General features: G+C 36.7%; 1 protein-coding gene across 3 annotated transcripts in view; it reads right to left on the bottom strand.

Moving 5' to 3' along the window:
- Window positions 1–26,098, bottom strand: part of LOC138702841 (fibrillin-2-like) — an 868,508-nt gene that overhangs the window by 841,844 nt on the left and 566 nt on the right. The gene's annotated exons all lie outside the window — the stretch shown is intronic.

The raw sequence follows: 26,098 nt of genomic DNA, 5'->3' as shown, positions 1-26,098 counted from the left end.
CAACCAGTGTTCTGATTTCCAAGTACAACTCGCTCTCACACTGTGGTGCTAGTTTTCCTGTTATTCTCAAGAAACTGGATGGAATTTAGTCAAATCAAAACCAACAATTTCCTTCATTATTTCTTGTATTCTGCACAATAAACTGGTGAATAAGACAACTCAGTATCGATAACAAACATTTTGCTATGAAAAATCGCTATAGCCTATACAGGGTTATTCATAATAAAATTCGTTCACTTCAAATGAAAAGTACTTAAATTCTCCAGAGAAAATTAATCACTATGAACAGAATCATTTCTAATGTGTCGTCATAATACACAGGGCTATTCAAAAAGAAGGAGCAGATTTTAAATATTTAAATGTTATGTTTTATTTAACGACGCTCGTAACTGCAGAGGTTATATCAGCGTCGCCGGATGTGCCGAAATTTTGTCCCTCAGGAATTATTTTTACATACCAGTAAATCTACTGACATGAGCCTGTCGCATTTAAGCACACTTGAATGCCATCGACCTGGCCCGGAATCGAACCCGCAACCTTCGGCATAGAAGGCCAGCGCTATACCAACTCGCCAACCAGATCGATTTCAAATATTTATTTCTTCCAAACTACAAAAGATAGAAGCACAATTCCAACGTTCCTGGACAGACAAAAGTTTACATTTTGAACAGTCCGGGTAGAAGTTCCAATCACGGCCGCATTGGCGCTGTTGATTGCAGTGTTAAGACCAATGTCAGGCATATATAATATATAATAATCCGTGGGGCTACAGCTCGTGAAGGGCCCAGACCGACCAGCCGGCAGCTGGCCTCTGCCGAAGCAGAGGTGGACGATCATCCAACCACAATGGAGGTATCGTGTGGTTAGCACGATGATCCCTCCAGCCGTTATAGCTGGTATTCGCAACCAGATTTCGCTACCTATCGTAGCTCCCGGCACGATCTGGGTGGGCACCGGTCCCATACACTGACCGAAATTTCATGAGAAAATTTCTTCCTCCCCTGAGGAATCGAACCAGCGCGCATTCCGTAACTCGAGTCCTAGGCGGGATGCCTTAGATCGCGACGCCACGGCAATGTCAGGCATAGGGGGATAAAAACACGGTCTTTTACGTAACCCCACAGATAAAAATTACAGGGAGCGAGGTCTGGAGACCTGGGAGGCCACCTCCTCCTCCTCTTCCAAACCAACGTCCTGGAATGGTGTCATTCAGGTAACGTCGGAAGTGGTTAGAGAAATGAGGCGGGGCACCATCTTGCATGAAGATGAAGTCATCTGAATCATCTTTAAGTTGAGGAAATAACCAGTTTTGAAGCATGTTGTGGTCGTCAGGATGCAATGCTTGCAATAACTGCAGTTTGTACGGCTTCATGTGCAGACGGTGTTTCAGAACTCGCCATACCGTTGGTTGAGGAATCTTCAGTTTTCTGCTTGCTCGAGATGTGGATTTTTTTGGACTCCTTTCGTAAACTGTACGAATACGCTCGACATTTCCATTCGATGTGCGTGGACGTCCCGTGCTTTTCTGTTTGCAGATGCAACCATCTTCCACGAATTTTCGATGCCACTGGTAAATCTGCTTATGACGTGGCGGTTGTTTATTAAACTGACGGCGAAAAGCACGTTGAACTTCAATAATGGACTCTAGTTTTGCTAATTGCAGCACACAAAATGCTTTTTCCTGTTGTGTCCCCATTTTACTAGACAATCAACAGCGCCAATGCGGCCGTGATTGGAACTTCTACCCGTACTGTTCAAAATTTAAACTTTCGTCTGTCCAGGAACGTTGGAAATGTGTTTCTATCTTTTGTAGTTCGGAAGAAATAAATATTTTAAATCTGCTCCTTCTTTTTGAATAGCCCTGTATATATCTACCCCTTCACTTGCTTCAGTTTAGTCCACAGCATACACATCGCATAATCAGATATGCAATGCTTATTCAAATGTTGTAACATTCGATGTGGTACACCCTGTGGCTACCTGTTTATTATTAATGATACATTACATAATAATAACACGATGCATAATTAAATTGATCACAGTTCCAGAACACTGAATTTAATATTGTACAGGTGTATCTGTGGTACACGACACTTGTTTATAGTTCGTTCTATTTCGGATTTGAATTCGCACCTGAACGAACTACATCCTTCCATTTCAAAAACCCATCGTGATACTTATGGCGAATAAGGGCGCAGCGTTGTGGGTATTATGTCGGCCAAGGGCCATGTATTTTAAGGGCTCGGGTTTATCAGGGAGCGAAGTAAATTTGTGTCGCCACTTAGAGGAACTCTGCCCCTGGTAGACGATTCCACGCAAAGCCGCCTGCCATTTCTTTCTTGCATGGAATTTCAATACAGAATAATATTTGCAGTTAAAAGAGTAATATTTAAATAAAATATTAGTACTACTACTTGTACTAGGGCCTACTAATTTAACTGGTATCACTACTACTGCTACAATTACTTTCGCGCTACTACTAGTACTGCTATATTATAGAGGATGACGTGAATATGTTAGGAGAAAATCCACAAACGATTAGCGAAAACACGGAAATTTTACTTGAAGTAAGTAAAGAGATAGGTTTGGAAGTAAATCCTGCAAAGACAAAGTATATGATTATGTCTCGTGACAAGAATATTGTAAGAAATGGAAACTTAAAAACTGGATATTTATCCTTTGAAGAGGTGGAAAAATTCAAATATCTTGTAGCAACAGTAACAAATATAAATGATACTCGGGAGGAAATTAAACACAGAATAAATATGGGAAATGCCTGTTATTATTCGGTTGAGAAGCTTTTGTCATCTAGTCTGCTGTCAAAAAATCTGAAAGTTGGAATTATAAAACAGTTATATTACCGGTTGTTCTGTATTGTTGTGAAACGTGAACTCTCACTTTGAAAGAGGAACAGAGATTAAGGGTGTTTGAGAATAAGGTTCTTAGGAAAATATTTGGGGCTAAGAGGGATGAAGTTACAGGAGAATGGAGAAAGTTACACAACACAGAACTGCACGCATTCTATTCGTCGCCTGACATAATTAGGAACATTAAATCCAGACGTTTGAGATGGGCAGGGCATGTAGCACGTATGGGCGAATCCAGAAATGCATATAGAGTGTTAGTTGGGAGACCGGAGGGACTAAGACCTTTAGGGAGGCCGAGACGTAGGTGGGAGGATCATATTAAAATGGATTTGAGGGAAGTGGGATATGATGATAGAGACTGGTTTAATCTTGCACAGGATAAGGATAAATGGCGAGCTTATGTGAGGACGGCATTGAACCTCCGGGTTCCTTAAAAGCCATTTGTAAGTATTACTAGTACTGCTAATATTACTGCTACTGCTACTATTACTACTACCTCTACTACTATTTCTGCTGTTACTGCTACTATTATTTCTTCTAATAATGCTGCTATTGCAACTACTACTAGTATTTCTGCTACTGCTACCACTATTGCTACTACTCACAGTCATAGTTGGTGTTTTTCTCGATTTTCTCCTGGTACCTTATTTATAGAAATGTACATCATTCCTTCTGAATTCTACTCCGTTCTGAAATTCATATCACCTTTTCAATCACTGATTCGCAGCATCTAGAGAAAAGGTATGGCTGTAAGTAAGGATGCCTGCATTAAAGCTTAGCACATTCGACTGGTACGGGTGAGTTTGCTCCTAGCCTGGGGTTAACGTAGTAGTTCAGGTGTCAAGAACGTACCGCTATGAGTACAGCCTATCCCTTCAGATTAGTAAAATTTAACAGTAATAGCTGTAACACGTGAATCTGGATCGGCTTTGATTTGACTAAATTGCACGCTTTTATTATCTGATAGTTTGACTATTAATTTTGTTTGCAATTCAACAATTAGGTAAGTTGTTTGTTTATAAACAAGTCTCAATTTATTAATGATTCATTGTAAGAATTGTGCTCGAATTTGTACCCACCCTGTATATGTTTTAACGGCAAGTACTAGCTGTAGTTGAGACACGTAAACTCCTGGTTTTTCGCCAGTCGAGTTATTGTCGTCGTTAATTTGACGGCAGCCAGAAGAACGCCGCACCGTTCCGGGACTGGCAACAGCCGGAAGAAGCGTGGATAGGTCTCCAGCAGCACACAGACGTGAGGTGTGTTGCATCTCCAAGTGCAGGATTACTGTAACCCGTCCGGCTCCCATAGGATCAAGCGGGAATAAATACATATAGATCGGTCTAGCATCACACTCGGATGTCGGTGGGAATTGCAGTGAAAATATCTCTGAGCAGCGAACAGGGTAAGAGCATACCGGTATATTTTACCTTCTCTTACGCCGTGAAGACAAATATCAAATTTCAGAAATGTTAGGACGTTTCTAGTCGAGTAAATAAAGTTTGGAAAATAAGAGAACGAAATAAAAAGATGCACATGAGTTGTCTCATTTTAGGAGAGTAGCCAATTGGCTGTGGAACGTTTAATGCCTGGTTATTTTCGCATAATCATCCTGTAGGTATCTCTTAACCGATACTTCCTTATGCCTCCCCTTTTAATTCATTCATTCACTTACCCATTTGCTCATTGACTCACTCTTTCATTTATTCTCTATCCAATCATTCACTCTTTCATTAATTCAATCACTATTTCATTAAATCATTCATTCACACTTTTGTCATTCATTCATAAATCATTCATTCATTCATTCCCTCATTTAATTTATTCTTTCATTCACTCTTTCATTAACTCGATTCTTATTTCATTCATTCGCTTTTCCAATAAATCATTCATTCACTCTTTCATTCATTCGTTTCCTATTTCATTTATTCAATTTTTCACTAAATAATTAATTCATTCTTTCATAATTCATTCATTGAAACTCTTTCTTTGATCCACTTTTTCATTAAATCATTCATTCACTATGTTATTCATTCATTCACTCTTTTATCATTCATTCATTCTCTCTTTTTCATTCATTCACTCTGACCATTCATTCAATCATTCACCCCTTTACCATTCATTCATTCACTTTTATCATTCATTTATTCATTCTTTTATCATTCATTCACTTTTATCATTCACTTATTCACACTTTTTTCATTCATTCACTCTTTTATCATTAATTTATTCATTATTTCTTCATTCATTCACTTTTATCATTCACTTACTCGCTCTTTATTCATTCATTCACTCTTTTATCATTAATTTATTCATTCTTTTATCATTAATTTATTCATTCTTTTATCATTCATTCACTTTTATCATGCATTTATTCACTCTTTTTTCATTCATTCACTCTTTTATCATTAATTTATTCATTCTTTCTTCATTCATTCACTTTTATCATTCACTTACTCGCTCTTTATTCATTCATTCACTCTTTTATCATTAATTTATTCATTCTTTTATCATTAATTTATTCATTCTTTTATCATTCATTCACTTTTATCATGCATTTATTCACTCTTTTTTCATTCATTCACTCTTTTATCATTAATTTATTCATTCTTTTATCATTCATTCGCTTTTATCATTCATTTATTCACTCTTTTTTCATTCATTCACTCTTATCATTGGTTCATTCATTCTTTTATCGTTCATTCAATCATTCACTCTTTTACTATTCATTCCATTTTATCATTAATTTATTCACACTTTCCTCATTCATTCACTTTTATCATTCATTTATTCACTCTTTTATCATTCGTTCATTTACTCACTCTTTTTTCATTCGTTCATTCGCTCTTTCATCATTCATTTACTTTTATCATTAATTTATTCACTCTTATCATTCGTTCATTAATTCACTCTATTATCATTCATTCATTCATTCTCTTCTCATTCATTCAACCATTCACTCTTTTACCATTCATTCACTTTTATCATTAATTTATTGAATCCTTTATCATTCATTTATTCATTCACTTTTATCATTAATTTATTCACTCTTTTATCATTCATTTATTCACTCTTTTACCATTTAATTTCTCATTCATTCACCCTTTCTTCAATTCACTTTTTCATAAATCATATATTCCCCCTTTTATCATTCATGGTTTCATTCATTCACTCTTTTATCATTCATTCACTCACTCTCATCATTCATTCACTCACTCTCTTATCATTCATTCACTCACTCTCATCATTCATTCACTCACTCTTATCATTCATTCACTCACTCTCTTATCATTCATTCACTCACTGTCTCATAATTCATTCACTCACTCTCTTATCATTCTTTCACTCACTATCATCATTCATTCACTCACTCTCTTGTCATTCATTCACTCACTCTCTTGTCATTCATTCACTCACACTCTTATCATTCATTCACGCATTCTCGTCATTAATTCACTCACTCTTATCATTCATTCACTCACTCTCATCATTCATTCACTCACTCTCATCATTCATTCACTCATTCTCTTATCATTCATTCACTCACTCTCTCATCATTCATTCACTCACTCTCTTATCATTCATTCATTCACTCACTCTCTTCTCATTCATTCACTCACTCTCTTATCATTCATTCACACACTCTCATCATTTATTCACTCACTCTCTTATCATTCATTCACACATTCTCATCATTCATTCACTCACTCTCTTATCATTCATTCACTCACTCTCTTATCATTCATTCACTCACTCTCTTATCATTCATTCTTTCATTCATTATTCATTGTACTTCTCGATCCATTCATTTACTAAATCAGAGCGATGGGTTGAAGTGTTCTGAGAACTCACTTATGTTGCTATTAGGATCACTGTAACGTTTTCTCCAAACAGCGAGCAGTGCTGGAAAGCAGAAACTGTCGCAGTTCGGAATGTGCAGGCAGGCAGGCAGGCAGGCAGGCGTTGCTGTAATCTGTGCAATATCGTTACCGTCATTGTCTCGTGGCGGTTGGCTCTTGTTCTTAAGTTACTTAGCCGGTCCGCAGCGCAGCAGGTGTGGGCAATAAACGCAGAATATACACAAAGTGTGAGAATGGGCTTAATGCGACCCAGATGCACAAGCGCCTAAGCGCCGTGTAAAGCAGAACTCCCCACGACAAAGTGAAAACTGACTGCCTTGAAGCATACAACTACGAAGAAACTCATACACTAAAACTTTCGAAGTTAACTTTGTATCAGGTTGGGACATCGGAAGAAGTTTGGAACTTAGAAATTTAAAAAATAACGAAAATCATCTTTCGACGATAATAATAATAATAATAATAATAATAATAATACTTATTTGCTTACTTACTTACTTACTTACTGGCTTTTAAGGAACCCGGAGGTTCATTGCCGCCCTCACATAAGCCCGCCATTGGTCCCTATCCTGAGAAAGATAAATCCATTCTCTATCATCATATCTCACCTCCCTCAAATCCATTTTAATATTATCTTCCCATCCACGTCTCGGCCTTCCTAAAGGTCTTTTCCTTCCGGCCTCCCAACTAACACTCTATAATAATAATAATAATAATAATAATAATAATAATAATAATAATAATAATAATAATAATAATCCGTGACGCTACAGCCCAGACCGACAAGCCGGCTGCTGTCCTCACGCCCACATGCCGAAGCAGAGGTGGACGATCATCCAACCAGAATGGAGTTATCGTGAGGTTAGCACGATGATCCTCCCAGCCGTTATAGCTGGCTTTCGTAACCGGATTTCGCTACCTATCGTAGCTCCCCAAGTGCATCACGATGTTCGGTGGGCACCGATCTCATACACTGGCCGAAATTTCATGAGAAAATTTCTTCTCTCATGAGGACTCGAACCAGCGCGCATTCCGTAATGCGAGTTCTAGGCAGGATGCCTTAGACCGCAACGCCACGGTGCGGGACATTTCAAAAATTGTTTACTTACTTACTGGCTTTTAAAGAACCCGGAGGTTCATTGCCGCCCTCACATAAGCCCGCCATTGGTCCCTATCCTGTGCAAGATTAATCCATTCTCTATCATCATATCCCACCTCCCTGAAATCCATTTTAATATTATCTTCCCATCTACGTTTCGATCTTCCCAAAGGTCTTTTTCCCTCCGGCCTCCCAACTAACACTCTATATGCATTTCTGGCTTCGCCCATACGTGCTACATGCCCTGCCCATCTCAAACGTCTGGATTTAATGTTCCTAATTATGTCAGGTGAAGAATACAATGCGTGCAGTTCTGCGTTGTGTAACTTTCTCCATTCTCCTGTAACTTCGTCCCTCTTAGTCCCAAATATTTTCCTAAGCACCTTATTCTCAAACACCCTTAATCTCTGTTCCTCTCTCAAAGTGAGCGTCCAAGTTTCACAACCATACAGAACAACCGGCAATATAACTGTTCTATAAATTCTAACTTTCAGTTTTTTTTTTAAAGCAGCCTAGGTGATAAGAGCTTCTCAACCGAATAATAACAGGCATTTCCCACATTTATTCTGCTTTTAATTTCCTCCCGAGTGTCTTTGTTACTGTTTCTCCAAGATATTTTAATTTTTCCACCTCTTCGAAGGATAAATCTCCAATTTTTTATATTTCCATTTCGTACAATATTCTGGTCACGAGACATAATCATATACTTTGTCTTTTCGGGATTTACTTCCAAACCTATCTCTTTACTTGCTTCAAGTAAAATTCCCGTGTTTTTTCAAACATTGTTTATGCATATAAATTCTGGTAATGTTGGCAATACTGATAATAGTGGGGGTAGTGTCGGGTAACATCAGCGTCATCTTGACGTATTTGTTGTGTGTGGGTTGAATTCTCATCGCTTTGGCCTCCGTCGTGAAGCGAACTCGAAGGAGCAGGACCGCACGTACGGCTGGCAGTTTCGCGAAACAGGAAATTGGAAGAATTCCGCCCCCTGCGCGCTGTCTGATTAATCATATTTCCTGACTGGAATCGAACAAGTGAGCGTGAAGATTCATTGGAACGCTTCGCATCGCAATAATGAAGTCTTCCAGTAGCGAACCGCTGCAATATCGCTCGAAGAATAGAGACACGGCAGAATGAACTAGGGCAGTCAGGGGAAAGGAGTCGCGCCACAGGAAAATGTTTTGACGGTGAAGAATCTCATTCGAGACTTTAATAAAGCAGCTGGCTTTATCAGCACCCCAGTAGAAAATATAAACTTTCGACACTCCCTTTGTCCGTCTCTATGCTTTTGTCTGTCTGTTTCTGATTCTCCTTCTATCAATGCATGTCCAAATGTCTGTCATTGTCTGTCTGACTGTCTGTCTTCCAGGTACCGATCCCACAGCACTGGTGACGGACAAAGTAGAGTGGAGAAGATTTTCTTTGGTCACTTCGATGTCTACAATTACTTTCATATCACCATTGCTTCATTGTCGACATATAGCAGCCGTGGTGAAAATGTGGCTCGCAATGATAGCTATGCATTTCTCTTCGTTCCTACCTCCCCCAACCCCCACCCTCTCACTCACAGCAGTCAAACTCCGTTCCATTTGTATTTGTCTCTGACCTGCGAGTGGCGTATCGTGACAATGTCTGTCTCGAAACCATGTACCTCTACAAAAACGAAAGTTACAAGTAGGATGGGGTCCACACCTGTTAGCGCGTCTAGTTGCAAAACCAGGTAGCCCGGGTTCGATTCCCGATCGGGGCAAGTTACCTGGTTGAGATTTTTTCCGGGGTTTTCCCTCAACCCAATATGAGCAAATGTTGCGTAACTTTCGGTGCTGAACCCCGGACTCATTTCGCCGGCATTATCACCTTCATCTCATCCAGACGCTAAATAACTTAAGATGTTGATAAAGCATCGTAAAATAACCTACTAAAAAATATAGTAGCCGTGGCGAAAATGTGACTCGCGAGCACATTGTGGCTCGCAATGATAGCTATGCATTTCTCTTGCTTCCTACCTCCCCCAACCCCCACCCTCTTACTCACTGGAGTCAAACTCCGTTCTATTTGTATTTGTCTCGGACCTGCGAGTGGCGTATCGTCGCAATGTCTCTCTCGAAACCATTATTTATTTATTTATTTATTTATTTATTTATTTATTTATTCTAGTGTAGTTAAGGCCATCAGGCCTTCTCTTCCACAACACCAGGAATACAATGTACCTCTATAAAAAACGGAAGTTTCAAGTAGGATGGGAGGATGCATTCTTTTGTTTACAATATGATGAAAATATTAAATGTATGATTTGTTCACAAATATTACTAGGAAAACGGTTGTATAACATAAAACGGCATTATAGGTTACTACATGTTACTGATGAAACATTAAAAGGTTAAGTTTTGTTATTCTTATTATTATTATTATTATTATTATTATTATTATTATTATTATCTTATTATTATTATTATTATTATTATTATTATTATTATTATTATTATTATTATTATTATTATCTCTGTACGTCGATTCTTTTACAGCAGATGTACGAATAATGCGGTTAGATTTTCAATTTAAACTCAGAGATTTACAATGTGACGTTAAATGAAAGCTAGATGTAAGGACTTGACAGATATTGAACTTTTCAAATCTCTGGAAAAAAAAAAAAAAATATTTCAACAATGAAAATAGTAAAAACCAAATTTAGATCACGACTGACAGACAAATACCTTCGTGATCAACTACGACTGGCAGTAAGTGACATAATTCCTGATTTTGAAACGCTGTCGCAGAGACATTCTGAAGACAGTTAATTTTAGTTTGTGATAATGTGTCCTATGTTTTCTTGTTCATTTCTTTCTTCGTTACACGTCCTAAACATTAACTTCCCCTTCGATTTTCCGCCTCCCTCCATAGGCGCTATGCACGTTGCAGCTTACACAGTGGCTCGGCGCACCATGGCCTTTTCACCACGGCTGAAATAGTGTGGAGAAGATTTTCTTTGGTCGCTTCGATGTCTACAATTGCTTTCATAATATCATTGCTTCATTTTCGACATATACAGGGTGATTCAGACCACCCGTAGCAGTAATTTATTTCGGAAACTAGTGCATTAAAATTTTAGACACAATAGTACATTATGCAACGAGCCTATAATGGTAGTAATTAAAACCGAGCATGTTTATGAAACGAGCGCAAGCGAGTTTCATAATTTTCATACAAGCGTCTTAATTACCATTATAGGCAAGTTTCATACGACTTTTTATGCTCGACCATATTTCTAACTTGAAATTATTCATAAGTATTCATGTTATTCTTATCTGACTGGGGAGCGGAACTGACCTTGTGCAATATCTCGTAAATTGTGAGATGTGTGCAGACGTGAAAGTATTGATTTTTTCCGAGAAACAAATGTCATTGACCTCGATATAATCTAGAGAGTAAAATAAACATTAATCTTGATATAACCTTGAAATTGATTTAGACATTGAAAAACGAGATGACAAATTGAATTTATTTGAATATTATTTACAATTAACGCTAATTATTATAGTAACAGAACATAACCTTCTGCAGCAGTATTGGATTTCTAGCCTCCGTGACGTTTCGCTAGTTGTCTTTCGATTGCATATCCGAGAATAATCGATACTTGCGCTTTCATATAGCTACAATGGTGTTTTCTGATTGGTGGAACACCTGAAGTTTAATGAATAGGTGTAGTTTAATGAGGTCCATTAATGGGCTGCTACCAGGTGTATAATTACTACATTTCGGCATGGTCGAGCATAAAAATATTTATAACTAAATCACATGTGAACTAGCTCTTGAGCTTGATTTCATCAATTTTTATTTTAGTAGGTTATTTTACGACGCTTTATCAACAGCTTAGGTTATTTAGAGTCTGAATGAGATGAAGGTGATAATGCCGGTGAAATGAGTCCGGGGTCCAACACCGAAAGTTACCCAGCATTTGCTCATATTGGGTTGAGGGAAAACCCCGGAAAAAACCTCAACCAGGTAACTTGTCTCGACCGGGAATCGAACTCGGGCCACCTGGTTTCGCGGCTAGACGCGATAACCGTTACTCCACAGGTGTGGACGATTTCATCAATCAGCCTTAACAGGAAGTAGGGTCAGTGGCGTATTACTTCAAAATTTCAAATGGGAGTCGTGGTCTATTTGATAAAATTGTTCAAAAGAAACGAATTTCATAGGAAACGTTTTATTAATTCATACTCTTTCAATGAGAAACGTACGAAAAGACAATGGGTGATTCAGACCACCTGTAAGTAATTTATTTCGGAAACTAGTGCATTAAAATTTTCGAGACAAAATATTTATAACTAAAGCACGTGTGAACTTTCACTTGAGCTTAATTTCATCACTCAGCCTTAACAGGAATTATTGTCAGTGGCGTATCACTTCAAAATTTCAAATGGGAGTCGGGGTCAAATAGGGTACCAGTTGATACAGCTCTTCGAAACAAACAACTTTCATAGGAAACAGTTTTCTCAATTTCTACTCTTTCAATGAGAAAACGAACGAAAAGATAATGTCATTAATACTGAGAAATATTACGAGAAGAAAATGTAAACTAGGTAAGTAGATTTAATGTTGACATAGTACACACGCACAATTACCTGGCTGAGTGTAGACCTGATGTCCGGCAGGGGTGAATAGAAGTAAACTACCCCTTCCCCTTTGCTCGCTCAGCACTGTTTCCTTTAGTCACTCCAATACAGTATCTACGGCCAGGTCTACATGTACACTGCACTTAGCCAGGTAATAAGCTCAGGTGGCCTTGCCCAACAATGTACAATAAGGAGGAAGTGTTTTGTTTTCTCTGTACCTACGTATGTGCATTTTTCTAGTTTTTAAATTACTTCTGTCACTAATAAAATAAGTACCTAAAAGTTAAGAGTGATTACAAACACCTCCTACATACTACAAACAGATGCGGTCCTGTGGCATGGCCACCACGATCTCCTGACTTGAATTTTTTGATTTCTATCTTTGGGGACGGTTAAAAAACATCGTCTATCAAGATCGTCCCACAACAAGATATGGCATGAAACATCGAATCCGAGAGACCTTCCAGTCACTTGACCACGCCGAAGTGTTAGGAGTCACTGACAGTGTTAAAAGAAAAGTACGGATGTGTGCTGCTTAGAACGGCAGACAGTTTGAACATTTGTAAAAATTCATGTCATTGTCCAGCCTTTCAGTAACATCTGTCAACATTAATTGACTCGTCTACATTTTCGTATTGTATTGTCGGACCATCGGATCTATGCCCCTTCGGCGCTGTCGTCGTTCTTGGAAAAGTTAACGCCTCTACTCACCCCTTTCCACCCGTTTCTCTCCCACTACGTCAAACAGCAGGCCACGAACCTTCCGAATAGGGATGTTGCCAAACTTCCGTCAAACAGTGTCATGTCTCTTGAATATTGCTTATAATACTGTAAGGTTAATTATTACTTATTCATAATTTAATTTAAGCAGGTCTAATGACGCTGATTGACTTATGCAAAATGCTATTATTTGCTTAATAATATTTATTTCGCCACTCCGTGCTACAGTATTCATGTTGAGTTGACACCACTGGACTGCAAGTGCAAATAAACTGTCCCGCAAGAAGGCTCAAAATTGTGAGTAGTGGGGGAGAGAGAGAGAGGGATAGAAAAGAGAGAAATAGGAATACAGGGAGAGAAATGAATTGCCGAGGCTGAAAAGGAATTAGGGTTCAGTTCGCATATCTTACGGGGGCACAGATCCGATGGTCGAACTATAACATTTCTCAATATTGATGTCAGTCTTTTCGTACGTTTTCTCATTGAAAAAGTAGGAATTGATAAAATCATTTCCTATGAAAGCTGTTTTTTTTTAAGAGATCTATCAAATGGTACCTTATTTGATCATGGCTCCCATTTGAAATTTTAAAGTAATACGCCACTGATCCTACTTCCTGTTAAGACTCATTGATGAAATCAAGCTCAAGTGAAAGTTCACATGTGCTTTAGTTATAAATATTTTTTTCTCCAAATTTTAATGCCCTAATTTCCGAAATAAATGACTGTTACGAGTGGTCTGAATCACCCTGTAGAGATACTGTCTTATAAATAATATCGGTTTTGGAGCAAAATTTCAGTTGAAGTATGTTAATTCACTCAGTTTTCTGCCGAAGGCAGAACTTAATACTGATCATCGTCTCTGATAACCCTTCCTTATTGGACAGGGTTCCATGGCAGATTGGTTTTATTCCGCCTTAATGCAGTACGATTGTAATAGCATGAACCAAGGACGCACAGACCTCTGACATATTGCATTCTTCCCACCTGGCAGCTGTACGTGCGGATATGGGGCGGCATTCCTTCGTGCCGGCAGCAGGGATTCTGCGGAAGGCGGAATGTAGATCCTGAGTTTCGGCAAGCACTACACGACCAGGACAACTGGCGAGTTGCAGTGAGTGTGCTGTATTTATTACTTATTTAACGACTCTTTAGAACTTTCAAGTATTTCGGCGTCTTATAGAGCATGGCGGAAAATCAGGCTGCAATCAGTTTAATTTTTTAACAGAAATGAACTGAGTAACTGAAATAAAACAAACCCTACGTTTCCCCATAATTCACAACATTGAGCTGCGCGTACTTGAATTTCTCAGAGGTACACATACCAATTCCAGAGAATTTCCATTTATACAGATTATAGAGTGACAATTCTCCAGATCAAGAGACCCCATAAATCAAGGGGAACATCTATTAATAAACTTTCGCCTATGTATTCGTGAAAACTTTGTAACTAATTAAACAATTCATGGCATAAATACTCATCAAAAAATGATTTTCTTACACCATCGGTAAATGTATCGTGCTGTCAAAAATAAGTGTGTTATATGGTAGAAAAAAATTTTAATAGCCTCCCTATAGATATAAAAAATGAAACTCAAAACATTAGATTATTTAGGACTAAATTAAAAAAGTGCCTAATTTCTCACGCCTTCTATTCAGTAGATGAATTTATGACATTCAACAACGCTTCATGAATATTTCTTTCTTGTAATAACTATCTATATTAACCCTTTGTAAATTGTACTAGTATATTCTAACATTGCGAAATTCCTTTTTGCACGATAGTGTATTTTTTGTCGTTACAGCAAACTGCTTCCACTATTGAAGTTGATTTTACTGAATCCAGAGTTGCCTACCTAGATAAGTATAATAATAATAATAATAATAATAATAATAATAATAATAATAATAATAATGGCTTTATTTAACCTGGCAGAGTTAAGGCCGTAAGGCCTTCTCTTACACTCAACCAGGATTGAAACTTGCTTACATAGTTGAACATACAACTGGACCGGAATTAAGTAATTACATACTGATACAATTTAGCTACATAATGAGATCAAAAGAGGTAGTTACATAATATTTACCTCATAAAATAAAAATAAACATAGTGGAATACATATTAATGTTGTTAGAATCAAATACGAATTACATAAAAACAGAAGCCGATAATTCAAGTACGTTGAAATATTACAAATAACTGTTCTAGGGTCGCAATTAAAACTACTCCTGCCATCTGCCGACATCTATGACAAACTTCTTGCTGAGAATCAGTCAGCAGTTCATAGTCTAACGTACGTAGGTACTGTATATTAATATTTTTAAAAATATTATTTTCAAAATATACTGTTGTTCAGTCAACTATAATAAGACAGGTTTGAACCTCATACGTAACACCAATAAGGCATCACTCATGAGACAACTAGGCCAGGAGATAATGGGGTAGGGTGGCCAGTTCGTTTCCTCCCTCCAATGCATACATCGCCGATTAGCTACATATTCCATAAACTTCAGATGCATACAAATAATTGTTCTTCCTCTGACACATATCGTCAAGTGAGATATACTGCCTGATAATAGATGTACATATTAGCAAAATATACAATCGTGCAAAAAATACTGTACAACACACTCTTGTGAAGTGCATTACAAAATCTGGGAAATTGAAAAAAAAAAACTCGCTCTGTCCGTTTTTTCAAACTTTTCCTCGATTTTGTGAAAAGCACTTCCAAACCTTGCATGGTACAGTAATATACTATTGCAGAACGAAATGTTACATTTGTTCGGATCAAATTTCTGCACATTTCAAAGGACAAAACTAAAATTCTTTCAATCATTTTTATCATAATACACTGCTCTCCTATATTCATTGAGCATACTGGGGATTAAATCAGTGTTTTCCCAAAACATGCTATGAAATGTTTCATAAACTTATAAAACAATTTTTATCTCGAAAAGGAAGCAGAAACGAGTAAAGTTTTATAAAATATTTTGTTTGGAATATCTCAAAGAATAATCCCCTGAAATTAATGACATTATTTACATATATTATATAGAATCTGTAGGCTATATATATAGTTGGAAATAAATTTACGTTTATTTTATTGTTTTTTATTGCTGTAATTATTGTGTTATTGTAATGGTATTATTGTATATTATATATCACTGCCACCGAGTGTATACCCAACTGTAGTGTTAATACATACATGCATGCATGCATACATGCATACATACATACATACATACATACATACATACATACATACATACATACATACATACATACATACATACATACATACATACATACATACATACATACATACATACATACAGAATGTTTCCGAGGTGGAGTTACAAACTTTTAGCGACGATGGCGAAGGGCACATGTACCAATTAGAGATAAGGAACCCTGGTCCGGAAATGACTGAGTCGAAAGTTATAAGCAAAAATAGTTGTGTGGAAATGGAATTGTAATTTGGCACCACGTGCCCTCCTTCCCTTAACCTTTGGAACAGTCGTGGAAAGATGGTATGGGCCGGATGTCTCCTACGTGGGTACTTGTACCAATACAATCTGTGAGCTTGTCTACTGTTCCCATTGGCTCATCCGTATTCGAAAATCAGGTCTGCTTATTCCGGTCTCGTGTACTCCTCCATTTCACTAGGACTGATCGACTGGACACTGCAACTTGTACACATACACTGCTGTCTACAGACGTGCATATCAGGACCGACCATGTCCGTTACACATTACGCTATCTGCATTGCTTTAGTGTAGTTTCCTGTCCCCATCCCTCAAACAGCGCACTGAATGGAATACTGTAAGTAGACAACGTAAACAACGTCAGATGAATACAGTATGTGTAAGATGTACAGATAAATACACATAAATAAGGTGTGCAGAGGAATAAAATTATTTCATTTCCACACAAATATTTTTGCTTGTAACTTTCGACTCGGTCATTTCCGGACCAGGGTTCCTTATCTCAAATTGATACATGTGCCCTTCGCCATCACCCCTGAAAGTTTTAACACCACCTCGGAAACACCCTGTGTATATATATATATATATATATATATATATATATAATACATAAGACATATTCACGTATATATATATATATATTTACGTGTATATGTTTTATATATTATATCTATCTATAACATATAAAGTATGTATATTTAGGCCTAATACATAGGGTTAGTTAAAAGTCCCGCACCACCTAAATAACTTTTGAAGCATACGGTTCAGTGACATGAAACTTGGCATGTGAGGATAACCATATACTAAGAACTCAATAATGGTATTACCGATTTTTTCTACTTCCAGTTTAACCGGAAGTAACTCCAACTCTCTTATTTTAAATGGAACACCCAATATATTTTTTTTATTTTTGAATAAAGCTCACTAACAGCTTTTCAAAAAGTACCCACACTTGATACTTCTGTACAAATTCAGTGTTGCTAAATAAAAATGGAAGTGGTGCAAGATATTCCTAAAGCCTGGTTAAATCATTCCTTAAACGGTTTCTATGATCGAGTGACACATTGTAAAGCAGCTGAGGGCTACCAATTTGAATACATAATTTAGAAGGTGAGCTAGCTTTGTTTTGTTTTTGTTAAGGAAGGAGTATTTTATTATTTTAATATTTGATACACTTTTCTGTTTTCTTGACTTAGCAACACTGAATTTGTACAGAAGTATCAAGTGTGGGTACTTTTTGAAAAGATCTCAATGAGCTTTATTCAAAAGTAAAAAAATATATTGGGTGTTCCATTTAAAATAAGAGAGTTGGAGTTACTTCTGATTAAACCGGAAGTAGAAAGAACTCGGTAATATCATGATTGATTTCTTAGTATATGGTTATCCCCACATACCAAGTCTCATGTTACTGAACCGTATGCTTCAAGAGTTATTAGGTGGTGCGGGACTTTTAACTAACCCTGTATATTATATACACATACGTGAATATGTTTTATGTATTATATCTGTCTGGTTGCTTATCAACATTTTAAGTGCACTCCACGTACTCTTGAGATATTCAAAGTAATCAATAACCATATCCTAACCGTGACTGACTTAAGTAGCTTTGTTTACAAGTAAATAGATCTGAATCTGCCAAACTGTCACGTAACCTGCATGGCTCGAGGGCAACACTTAATTCAACAAAGAGATCACAAGGCAAGGGAGGGGTACAGCTACAGGCTACAGCCCTACTTTGTGCTGGGGATCCAACTGGAGTCCGTTAGGGAAGGTACCGTTTGGACCCCAGCAGATAAGCTGTACCGCTTTATTTGATTTGTGTAAAAATTAACTCCTCCCATTTAACAACACGAGGTACGGCAGACTTGTTTGCAGTCTAAACGCTATACAGGGAAGTTACTGTACGACCTGTGAACTGAATTCTTGGAAGCAACTCATTTCCTCTAGTCTGCGAGACTTAAAAGACGCTGAATTCCTCAAACGCGGAGTTCTGTTTGTACTGTACAAAGAATATATTCGAATAGCTTAGCTCCGTTATCAAAATTTGGGTCAAGCGATGTGCTGTAAGACGGTCTGAAAGAAATGAATTTCTTTTTAACGAAACATGAATATTACAATATTAACATGCATGCATACATACACACATTTTTTTTATTTATTTTAATGCTAATGAATTAGCATTGAATACAAGTCAATATAATATAATGTAATATAATATAATATAATATAATATAATATAATATAATATAATATAATATAATATAATATAAACTAGCCCACTCCTGAATGAGTAAGACTCGTGCTCAAGAGGGGATTCCAATACAGACAAAAATAAAATTAAAATTGAGAGTGATTACAGATTAAAAAGTGTTTAATAAGTTTAAATCCAAACTATAAATCCAATGCAAATTTTTTATTTCGTTTATTAATTTGAAATGGATTCGTAGTTAAAACAATATTACAATAAAATTTGTGAACCTTGACTCATGCTATGACAAAAAGCTGCATTGGTCTTACATTTTGGTTCAGACAAACGCAGAGAATCCACATTTTTAGCTCTATATGGTATATACCTTTCAAAGTTATTAAGATTTCTGTGAAAATATTTTAATAACATAAAATAATACATTTGTTTAATGCTGAAAACTTTGAATTGTTTAAACAACAATTCAGTTGGGTAATCTTTCTGCTTTTATTTCTTTTTAATTTTAATACTATTTTCTACAGTAAAATTAACGGATAAAGGTTGGATTTATAAGTTACACCCCATACATAAATATAGGTTAAAATAATGCTAAATAAATTGTACGTAAACAGTTAATTGACAAAATATTTGTTAGAACAACAAAGTAATAAAATGTTTTACGTAATTTATTGCAAATATAAAGGATACATACATACATACATACATACATACATACATACATACATACATACATACATACATACATACATACATACATACATACATACATACATACATACTGTACATAGTTCACACCTGTGGAGTAACGGCTAGTGCGTCTGGCCGCCAAACCAGGTGGCCCGGGTTCGATTCCCGGTCGGGGCAAGTTACCTGGTTGAGGTTTTTTCCGGAATTTTCCCTCAACCCAATACGAGCAAATGCTGGGTAACTTTCGGTGCTGGACCCCGGACTCATTTCACTGGCATTATCACCTTCATTCCATTCAAACTCTAAATAACCTAGATGTTGATACAGCGTCGTAAAATAACGCAATAAAATAAATACTGTACATACATACATACATGCATGTATGCATACATACACACATACATACATGCATACATGCATGCATACATACATACATACATACATACATACATACATACATACATACATACACACATACACACACATACATACATACATACATACACACATACATACATACACACATACATACATACATACATACATACATACATACATACATACACACATACATACATACATACATACATACATACATACATACATACATACATACATACATACATACATACATACATACATACATACATACATACATTACATACATACATACATACATACATACACGGTGGAAGCGATATGACTGTGTCTACTGAAGGAGCAATAGAATACATTGAAATAAATAAAAACCTATTATGCGTTTTGTAATTAAGTGTATTGTTAATTACAAAATTAGGCTCAAAGTCTGCGTAATTTGGCAACAGCGCATGAACTCAGGTCTGAATAGCAGCATTCCGTCCCTTAGTTACTGTAGTATGTTTGCCGGACTTCCTAATGGCAGGAAAGTACTTATCGAGTAAGTCAGTGATAACATTTGGGGCAAAATATTTTTTTCTAATAAAAGTATTCATTTGGGAGTAATACGGTGTTACAATTTTTTGTTTTGTTATGCTCTATTAGCAAGCTGTTAAAATGTACCCTATCTATCCTGAAAGTGAGCTGTTGCAATTATTTACTTTTTTTTTTTTAATGAAATCCGCCCTCCGTTCGCGTTGTGTTACAGTGTGTAGATTTAATTCCAGTTTGTTTGACACAGACTATACCTTCCATAGCTTTCACGTTGGCTAATGATAAATTATGCGGGCATTGTACTGCACCGATTCTTCATTTTGTAGACGTTGCAAACGTTGATATGACAGTCTTAATAGGGAAACATAGCCACGTAGCTGCGAGGGATGTCACTGCATAACAAACCAGCAACATCTGTACGTAGTTTGTGTAAACAAACATGTGCTGTGTACCAGTGCAATTCCGTAATTTTTTTAAACGCAATGCCTGTCCCTGTATCATCAAATAGGAGTGACTAGACAATACATTTTTACGTTTGTTAATCTCCTAGCAACCCATTTACATCAGTCGTAACATTCCAGTCCTGTGGAACATCGGTTACAATTCAGGGATGGACAAAATCAAGTACTTTCCCCATTTTAGAAGATAAATTCATTCATAGTTTTCTGTCCAAGGGCAGGTCTTTCACTGCAAACCCAGCATTCTCCAGTCTTTCCTATTTTCCGGCTTCCTCTTTGTCTCCGCATATGATCCATATATCTTGATGTCGTCTATCATCTGATATCTTCTTCTGTCCCGAACTCTTCTCCCGTTCACCATTCCTTCCAGTGCATCCTTCAGTAGTTGGTTTCATTTTAGTCACTGACTCAATCAATTCCTTTTCCTCTTCCTGATCAATTTCACCATCTTTCTTTCTTCACCCACTCTTTCTAACACAGCTTCATTTCTTATTCTGTCTGTCCATTTCACACGCTCCATTCTTCTCCATATCCACATTTCAAATGCTTCTAGTCGCTTCTCTTCACTTCGTTGTAATATCCATGTTTCTGTCCCTTACAATGCCACACTCCATACAAAGCACTTAACTAGTCTCTTCCTTAGTTATTTTTTTCCAGAAATCCGAAATTCATTCATAGTTTTCTGTCCAAGAGCAGGTCTTTCACTGCAAACACAGCTTCGTCCAATCTTTTCTATTTTACGCCTTCCCCTTTGTCTCCGCATATGATCCATATATCTTAATGTCGTCTGTCATCTGATATCTTCTTCTGCCCCGAACTCTTCTCCCGTTCACCATTCCTTCCAGTGCATCCTTCAGTAGACAGTTTCTTCTCAGCCAGTGACCCAACCAATTCCTTTTACTCTTCCTGATCAGTTTCAGCATCATTCTTTCTTCACCCACTCTTTCCAACACAGCTTCGTTTCTTATTCTGTCTGTCCACTTCACACACTCCATTCTTCTCCATATCCACATTTCAAATGATTATATTCGTTTCTCTTCACTTCGTCGTAATGTCCATGTTTCTGTCCGATACAATGCCACACTTCATACAAAGCACTTCACTAGTCTCTTTCTTAGTTCTTTTTCCTGAGGTCCGCAGAAGATGCTCCTTTCTCTATTAAAAGCTTCCTTTGCCATTGCTATCCTCCTTTTAACTTCCTGGCAGCAGCTCATGTTACTGCTTATAGTACACCCCAAGTATTTGAAGCTGTCCACTTGCTCTACTGCCTCATTTAGAATTCGCACGTTTACTTTTGTCTTTATTTTCTTCCTATGACCATGGTCTTCGTCTTGTTTGCATTTACCTTCATCCCATACTGCTCACAGCTGTCAGGATATGTGGGTCAAAAAATACGAGTAGTACTGGCTTATCATCTAACTTTGCTATTAAATTAGAAAAAATTATCTTTCAGTGTCTTCTTCAAAGATACTTTGAACATTCGGGACACACTACAAACCCTGTTTCGGGAATTTTAACGCTAAACAGATGACGGGACCCAAGTGAAGGAGGTAAGACAACGATTTTTCATACCATTTTTTTTTTTATTTTAATCTAAGTTCATAATTGGATTGTTTTCAATCTGTCTTCCTGCGAACAAAAGGATGGGAACCATTAACGAGGGAAATGTGATTTTCAAGGTTTCTTCATCCCTTGTCCGCATATATTCTGAATATTTCTCAACTTTTAACAGACAAAGGTGTTCCACTTATAGTCCCGTCGCTCTAATTTCCGGCAGCCAATCGCGTTGCAGGTGGGCTACATTTAAACGTGTGCGTCTTGTGATTCGCTGAGGAAGACGTTATTCATTTCTTAAGGTTCGATAAATGCTTAATATAATCGCCCGCCATTTTGGCTCTTTCGTTGGCGTTCGCAGAAAGCACACGAAGACGTTATTTGCCGCTCAATTATTTGCTGAATTACAGTGCGTTTGATTTATTATCATAGGAGCTACGACATGATAATGTTTAACGGTGTGGCAAATAGATTCCTCGTATGTTAGCTCGGTAACGAAAGAACAAAAATGGCGAACGATAGGCCTACTACCTACCTAGACTTTATAGAGCCTTGACTTCCAAAGACGTAAGCAAAGAGGAGGAGTCACGCCGGAAATAACAGCATCGCGACTAAGGAGTAGACATCTGTTCAAAACCTGTGGTTCGCGAACCCCTGAAGATTCTCCAGTGATTGGAAAGGGGTCCTCGGAACGAAGATGTGTTTTCAAACGGTATTTAGGTTAGGTTAACTTTATACGTTCTCTGATGTCTAACAGCTAGTTAGAATATTTTTTGTTCATCTCAGACTTTTGAGACACTGAATGTAACAGCAATGAGTTCATATGGAACACTTTTTTGCATGCAAGTTTTGCGTACCTATCTGATGTTTTTAGTTTCCTTTTTTTTTTAATTCTAATCACCAGGGTCCAACTTTGACTGTGTTCATCGTTCAGAAACTAAAGCAACGATAAAAAAAAATAAACTTGTAGTCTCACTGAGTTATCAATCCAGAATTCAATTCATTTCCCACTCTCGGTGACTTTGTAGCAACACAAGATAAACTCTCGTCCGATATCTTTGGAAGCATAAAAGAAAAACTTAATTCAGTGACATTAAATTTAAAGGAATTTTATACTTCCTGCCACAAAGAACAATAAATTACAAATTTCTTATTCGTGACGTGTAATGCTGCTATTACTACTACGAAAGCATTAGTACTACTACTATTCTTACTAACATTATTACTGCTATTATCATTATTACTACTGCTGCTACCATTATTACTACTGCTATTGCTACTACTACTACTGCTACTACCATTACTACTACTGCTATTGCTACTACCATTACTACTACTGCTATTGCTACTACCATTACTATTATTGCTATTACCATTCTACTACTGCTACTACCATTACTATTATTGCTATTACCATTCTACTACTGCTACTACCATTACTACTACTGCTACTACCATTACTACTACTGCTACTACCATTACTATTACTGCTACTACTGCTATTGCTACTACCATTACTACTACTACTACCATTACTACTACTGCTACTACCATTACTACTACTGCTATTGCTACTACCATTACTACTACTGCTACTGCTACTACCATTACTACTACTGCTACTACCATTACTATTACTGCTACTACTGCTATTGCTACTACCATTACTACTACTGCTATTGTTACTACCATTACTACTACTGCTATTGCTACTACTACTGCTACTACCATTACTACTAGTGCTATTGCTACTACTACTGCTACTACCATTACTACTACTGCTATTGCTACTATTACTGCTACTACCATTACTACAACTGCTATTGCTACTACCATTACTACTACTGCTACTGCTACTACCATTACTACTACTGCTATTGCTACTACCATTACTACTGATACTACTGCAAATGGTAGTGCTACTACCATTACTACTGCTACTACCATTGCTTCTATATATACATTTCAGGAATTTAAATTGCCGTGTAGAATATTATTTTTTTTAATCTGGTGATACTTTGAGTATTTCTCTATTAATCTATCACAATAATAAACAGAGTGTAACAAAATGAGTCTTACAAACTCTCTAAGAAGCAATAATGGAAAAATTTCATATTCAAATAAATTAATTCTCATCATTTAACCAACTAGCTATCTCAACTTAATTATAATTCTTTACATATTCCATATAGACTGAATTGAATTACATTATACCATACATTAAGTTATTACTTTTTCGTATAGGTTTTATCTGAATTTAAATAAACATGTACTAGTTAAAACTTAACTCAAGAATATTGCTGGAGAATCTTTTAAGTGTATTGTAAATATTCATAATTTAAATATGTATGTCGCTATTGCATTGATTAAGGCTGGTTGAGTGGAAGAGAAGGCCTTATGGCCTTAACTCTTCCAGCGAAAATAAAACATTCTATTATATTCTATTCTAAAGAGTTTTATTTTGATTAATAACCTTGTAAAGTTACTCCACCCCCTACTCCAATTATTTTACTTTGAATTTGTGAATTCAATACCATAATGTTTTTTTGTGCGAGATCGTGCGTATTTGCTTGGTTTCCGCACAAAACCAATCCGCGGAAAGTCTAAAATTCCACATTCAGTATTCCCAACCTAACACACACAAAACAATTTCCCTCTTCTTACCGCTTAAGTGACATATTGATTTTACTGCTTTAGGCTTTTAACATATTATTTTTAGAGACGTTCAATATAGTAATAATTATAAATTGGAAACTTACCACTGCAATTTCACCTAAATTGCACTGTTAATTATTGTTTTTAAATATTTGCAAAAATTAAGTAAGCTCTACAACTCCACTAAAGTTACTGCATTCGTGATGCAAGTAACATTAAGGAAGCCGTGAAAAAATCAACAAGATTCCATAGACTGGGGTAATAAAGACAGACGTATATCACGGCCTGCTGGAGTATAGTAAACACAGAAAACATTTTAAAGCAACAATGTTGAAGATAGATATTTTTGTTTTGCAAATTTGCCGTTATTGAACAGAAACCAAGATGGAGATTTCATTGCAACTAATTAGAAATTCCTCTTTCAGGTATGTAATAAACGATCTTCGCACAAAATAATGTACGATACACGAGCGCTATGTTTTCTTTCAATTCTCGGAGATTAAAAAAGCTACTTTTCCTCGAACATGAAAACTTCAACATACCGCTCTTGTAACGCATATTACTATTTTCTTAACGTGGAATCCTCTATAATAGATTCCCTCGGTCATAAATTAGACGGAAAATCTCTTACTTAATTAAAATTTTGCCTTGAATGAACGCATTTAGAAATACTGGTTAAATAATGTTCTTCGTAATGTATTACTTTATTTTTAAAATAATTTATTTTGATTGATAACCAATTACTCCACTGAGTTTGCTTCGAATTCGTAAATCAAATACTGATAGATCTTTTACTTAGAAAAGCTGTTATTAATTCCGATAGTTACGACTTCGTATTAGAAGTCAATACAAAGTATGAACAAAAATTCTAAAGCCATTATCGTTAACAGACGAACAGTTTTCATTAATCGTAAATTAAGCGCGAAACTTTGTTGCATCGACGCCAAACGTCTATAAAACATTTATTGCAAGCGCATTCAC

The sequence above is a fragment of the Periplaneta americana genome, chromosome 7 (assembly GCF_040183065.1).
Source record: "Periplaneta americana isolate PAMFEO1 chromosome 7, P.americana_PAMFEO1_priV1, whole genome shotgun sequence".
Classification (NCBI taxonomy): domain Eukaryota; kingdom Metazoa; phylum Arthropoda; class Insecta; order Blattodea; family Blattidae; genus Periplaneta; species Periplaneta americana.
This window is presented reverse-complemented; position numbering and strand designations above follow the sequence as displayed.